Below are 6098 nucleotides of genomic sequence, written 5' to 3' on the forward strand. Positions count from 1 at the left end.
GGGGGAGAGGTCTCTTCTTCCTCCTCCTCGTCTTCAAGGGAGGAGTGCGCCTTGGAGTCGTCGGATGATGAATCCGACACCTCCTGGCTCCGGGCACTCTCTCGAGTCCCTGTGGCCTTCTTCTCGGCCTTCTTCTCCGGCACCACATAGGGTGCCGAAACCAGCAGCTTCGCCAAGCAAGCGTCCGCTGGGCCTTCGGGCAAAGGAGCCGGACAGTTGATCTATCCGGATGTCTCCTGCCAATCCTATCAAAGGTAAGGGATCTTAGATCCCACATGGAGTCAAACTATAAAAACCTAATACCCTGTAAAAGGTAAAAATAGCTTACTGCACGAGCGTGACACTGCGTGCTGAATCCGCGATCCTCGGTAGCGGATGCGGGGGCCTCGGCGCCCTTGAAAAGCACCTTCCAGGCATGTTCGTACATGGTGTCGAAGAGCCTGCTTAGAGTTTGGTGCTGCACCGGGCCGAACTCCCACAGGTTGAAAGCCCGTTGTCGACACGGGAGGATCCGGCGGATGAGCATAACCTGGACTACATTGACAAGTTTGAGCTTCCTGTCCACCAGGGTTTGGACGCATGTTTGGAGTCCGGTCAGCTCTCCTTTTTTACCCCATGACAGGCCCGTCTCTTTCCAGGAGGCGAGCCGCGTAGGGGGTCCGGATCGGAACTCGGGGGCTGTGACCCATTCAGGGTCGCGCGGCTCGGTGATGTAAAACCACCCCGACTGCCACCCCTTTAGGGACTCCACGAAGGAGCCCTCGAACCATAGGACGTTGGGCATCTTGCCCATCATGGCGCCTCCGCACTCTGCTTGGGTGCCGCGCACCACCTTTGGCTTCACATTGAAAGTCTTGAGACATAGGCCAAAATGGGGGCGGATGCAGAAGAAAGCCTCGCACACGACGATAAACGCCGAGATGTTGGGGACAAAGTTCGGGGCCAGATCGTGGAAATCCAGGCCATAGTAGAACATGAGCCCCCGGACAAATGGGTGGAGAGGGAAGCCCAGCCCGCGGAGGAAATGGGGGAGGAACACCACCCTCTCATGGAGCCTAGGGGTGGGGATGAGCTGCCCCTCTTCGGGAAGCCGGTGCGCAATGTCATTAGACAAGTATCCGGCCTTCCTTAGTCTTTTGATGTGTCCCTCCATGACAGAGGAGACCATCCACTTGCCTCCCGCTCCGGACATGGCTGGAGAAAGGTTGAGGTGGGGTGTGCGGACTTGGGCGCTGGAGCTCGAGTGCGCTGAAATGGATAGGCAAAGGAGGAAGAAGGCATGGATGAAAAGGTGGATCCTTATACCCTTATATGGGCGGACGGGACTATGCGCCCCCACCAGCCTGGTAAAACTCGCTTATCTCCCAAGCGCCGTAGTCAATGGCGCGGTTGGGTTACCCACACCTGTATTGATGAGAATCCCGGAATAAGGGGACACGATCTCTGCTTTAACAAGACGTGCCAAGGAAACCGCCTCGCTAAACGCTCTAAGGTGGGACAATAAAACGATTCAAATAAAGACTTGGCCGTGGTGTGATGTCATGCTACGGAACACATGAGCAGATTAGATTTGTGTAAATATTATTCTCTCTATGGCAATATGTGGAAACTTATTTTCCAGAGCCGGACACTACCTTTGTGTTCAAAATCTTCTATGAAGTACTTGGAGGAGGAACCCGCCTTGCAATGCCGAAGACAACCAGCGCGCCGGACTCGTCATCATTGAAGCCTGGTTCAGGGGCTACAGAGGGAGTCCTGGATTAGGGGGTGTCCGGATGGCCGGACTATACCTTCGGCCGGACTCCTGGACTATGAAGATACAAGATTGAAGACTTCGTCCCGTGTCCGGAAGGGACTTTCCTTGGCGTGGAAGGCAAGCTTGGCGATACGGATATGTAGATCTCCTACCATTGTAACCGACTATGTGTAACCCTAGCCCTCTCCGGTGTCTATATAAACCGGAGAGTTTTAGTCCGTAGGACCAACAACAATCATACCATAGGCTAGCTTCTAGGGTTTAGCCTCTCTGATCTCGTGGTAGATCTACTCTTGTACTACCCATATCATCAATATTAATCAAGCAGGACATAGGGTTTTACCTCCATCAAGAGGGCCCGAACCTGGGTAAAACATCGTGTCCCCTGTCTCCTGTTACCATCTGGCCTAAATGCATAGTTCAGGACCCCCTACCCGAGATCCGCCGGTTTTGACACCGAAAAAGTCCATTGCAAATCTAGCCCAAGTAGCTCTAGGAACTTTGTTAAGCCATGCCCAAGCAGCCTTGCACTCATTTTTAAGAGCATCCATTGCAGCAAGATGGTCATGTTCAGTATAAGAGTAACTAGCTTTATCCATGTACTTCTTTAATTCTGACCCCCTAAAACCAGCTGTCTGGATGTTTTGATAGATGTGTCTAAGGCAGAATCTATGTGGGCAGTTGGGGAATACATTGTTTGCAGCTTTAAGAAGGCCCTGTTTGGAGAAATCACCATAATCACAACTAAGCAATGTATATGACCAACAACTAATTAAGCAATTATGAACTATGCAATTGTGAACTATGCAATTATGAACTAAGCAATTGTGAACTATGCAATTATGAACTAAGAAATTATGAAGCAATGCATATTATAAAATACAACTAAACATGGGAATTACCTTCTGTCTATCAGAGATTATGGTGTAATAACCAAATCTCCCTGATTCTCCACCAATTGCTATCTTCAGTTCAGATAGAAACCAAGTCCAACTGTTTGTGTCTTCTTTGTCCACAACTACAAAAGCAATGGGATATATGTTATTATTCCCATCCCTTCCTGTGGCAGCCAGGATTTGTTGGCTAGTAGACAGCTTGATGAAGCATCCATCCACACCTGCATTGGCACACAACACAAGTCAGAAACAAGGCATTCAAACAAGGCAAAGTAAAGAAAGTAAAGTAATCACCTATGAATGGTCTACATCCATTCAGAAATCCTTCCTTGCAAGCATTCAAACAGATGAACAAACCATGGAACCTTTGATTTTTGCTTGGATCCTCCTTTAAGAACTTAGTAGTGACAATGCACCTACTACCTAGATTTGTGTCCAAGACAACCTGCAAGTAATCCCTGATTCTGGTATACTGACCCCTCTGATCTCCTTGCACCATCTCAACTGCTTTGTTCTTAGCCCTCTAGTCCATATGAGTGCTAATCTTAACTCCATACTTGCTCTTTAGGTTTTGCATTATTGTAGTTATTGGTGTGTTCAAGTCTGTTCTTATTGCTTCTAACACCTGATGTGTGACCCACTTGGTAGTCACCTTGGTGCTCTCTGCTACAGCAGGACATGTGTGCAAAAAATTTGCCTTTCTAATGCAAAATGTTCTCTCATTTGCCAACACAGAAGCTGCAATGAAAAAAGGGCAATCTTCATGTTTGCAAATAGCTATGATTCTGTCATTGCGGTTCCTATGAAACACATAGTTTCTGTTTTGAGCTATGTGGAATGTGAGAAGTGCCCTTCTAAATTGGTAAACACTTTCAAAACAAAGCTTTTTTACAAACTGCATCTCTGGGCTCTCTCTATCCTCATCATACAATATTCTTGGTTTGGGTATTTTGGCCCTACTCTTATTGCCAAGCACAAAAGCTAGGGGTACTGCCCCATCATCATCCTCCTCCTTCAAATCACCAGGATTTGGATCCTCATCAGATGATGGCATCCAAACATCCTCAAATTGTTGCTCCAAACTTGCATGTGATCTACTAGTTGGCCCCTTTCTTACTTTCAACTTCTTCCTCTTTTCCCCTTGTGGTACCACCCCTTCTTCAATTTCCTCATCCTCTCCATGTTCCTCATGCACTACCTCTTCATCTAGCTCATAAGGTTCTTCAACATCAGTGTCACCTTCAAAGTGTAAAAATGGGTCCTGTCTTTGTCTCCTCATCTCAGCCATCCTAGCTATGAAATCCTCATCTTGCTCCAAGTCAGAGTCATCTTCAGTTAGTAAAACAGGAAGTTTTCTTTTAATTGCATCCACCCTCTCAACACTCTTCTTATGCTTCTTATACCTCTGTATTTTATTCCTCCTCTTAAGCTCCATACTTCTTTCCAACTCCTCTTGCTCCAAATCAACATCTCATGCATTTCCTTGATCCATATCTATATCTTTTTGCATAATCAGATGTGTGCTCTGCTCTCTGGAGAAAAACTGTATTGGATGTGCCTCCTGCTCATCAACTTGTGCAACTCTCCTTGTTTTTTTGGATGGTGACCTGTACACCACACCTTCATCACTGACCTCATACACAGTCCTCTCTACAACACTATCTATAGGGACCTACTGCTCACAAACATGACCTATGTTTAAATCTCCAGGTCTGGGCTCACTACCCCTAACCACTGTCATATTAACTATGGTCTGATCTCTGTTGGCAATGTGGTCTAGCATCTCATCACCCTTGTCATCATCACAGATCTCTTCCAAACGAGCTACTCCCAAGCCAGCATCCCTAACAAAGTACATGTAGTCATCCTCTCCATAGCCTGCTGTCTCTATTAGTGCTATTAGATTCAGAAATGTTATGTCTAAAACACACATGGTCCTTTCCAAATTGTCCCTGTCATGAAAGTGGAGCCTAACTTCCCACACATCATCACACAAACTATAAAGCAAAGAAGTGCATATTCAGTTAACTAAAATATTACAAATTACTTGGTGAAACTGACACATATTCAGTTAACTGAAATCTTTTGAACACTAAAAAATTCAGTTAAGTTCATACAGTGAAGCAAATCCATTTAACTTCATACACTACCCTAATCCAGTTAACTTCATACGCTAATAGAATTCAGTTAACTATTGACACTAAACAATATTCAGTTAATGTCATACAGTGAAGCAAATCCATTTAACTTCATACACTACCCTAATCCAGTTAACTTCAGACGCTTCATACACAGGAGAAAATTCTGGGCCTTTACAAACTATTGACACTAAACAATATTCAGTCAACTGAAAAACTTGTGTACACTGAGAAAATTCAGTTAACTTCATACACAGGAGCAAATTCATCTAACTGATACATATCAGAGGTTAGACTACAAACAATATTGACCTACAGTTCATTCAAATCGAAGACTAACTATTGAACTATGAGAAATTGATCCCTAACCCAGAAGGAGGGGGAGAACTTACTCAACGCCGCCAAATGCAGAAGCCCATTGATGGCTACCCGTCGGAGTAGCATGCACAGCACGGGCAAAAGCGCCGGCGGCGCGGTACTCAAGCGACAGTGACGGTTCTCTCCTCTTCGGGGGGTTTGAGCTGCCGAACACCTCCTCCACTTCGTTCGATTCGCCGCCGCGAAGCAACCCTCTGCTGCAGCCTCCATCCACTCCCCCGCCGGCGACATCCACTCCACCGCCGTCTTCAGGGCTCGCCGTCGCCATGGAGCATGGGGAGAAAGAGAGACAGAGGAGAGGAGTGGTGAAAGGGGGAGAATGAAGTGCATAAGGGACCCGTGCCGTTTTGACCGAGACGGCGCGTCCGTTCCCACTATAGCACCGCTAGACGGCGTGAGCTTGCGGCCGTGATGCCACGTCCCCAAAATCGGGCCCCACCTATCATAATAGTGCTTAAAATGCCCCAACAGAAGGTTTGGTGTTTTCTGCAAATGATTAGGCGCGAAATCAGTGTTTTCTGGCACAAAAACGTAGAAGAGTCTTTTCTGCAACCCTAGGCTTCAATGTGGTGGTTTTCTGAAATTCACTCATGGCGGGCATGTCACCCGACACTATTGACATGTTAGTAGTGTCGAGAGATCAATAGCGGGTGCAGAAGATCGCTCCCACACTGATGGACATTTAGAGACCCCACAGTTGGGCATTCCTACACTAGCGTGTCTTCTCGAGCTCAATGCGCCCATAGAGAAATGAAGAATAGCTGATTCTGTCTCCGGCTGCCGACACCATGACACCGTGAGCGACCGCAGGTGAGCCACGACTACGGCCAGCCACCACCACACGAGACATGACAGGGTCCGCCGGCCTGTGATGTCGTCAGCACGCATCGCCTGCCACGGCTGGAAGTCAAATGAGGGATCATTCTTGTC

The sequence above is a fragment of the Triticum aestivum genome, chromosome 1A, assembly GCF_018294505.1.
Source record: "Triticum aestivum cultivar Chinese Spring chromosome 1A, IWGSC CS RefSeq v2.1, whole genome shotgun sequence".
Taxonomy (NCBI): Eukaryota; Viridiplantae; Streptophyta; class Magnoliopsida; order Poales; family Poaceae; genus Triticum; species Triticum aestivum.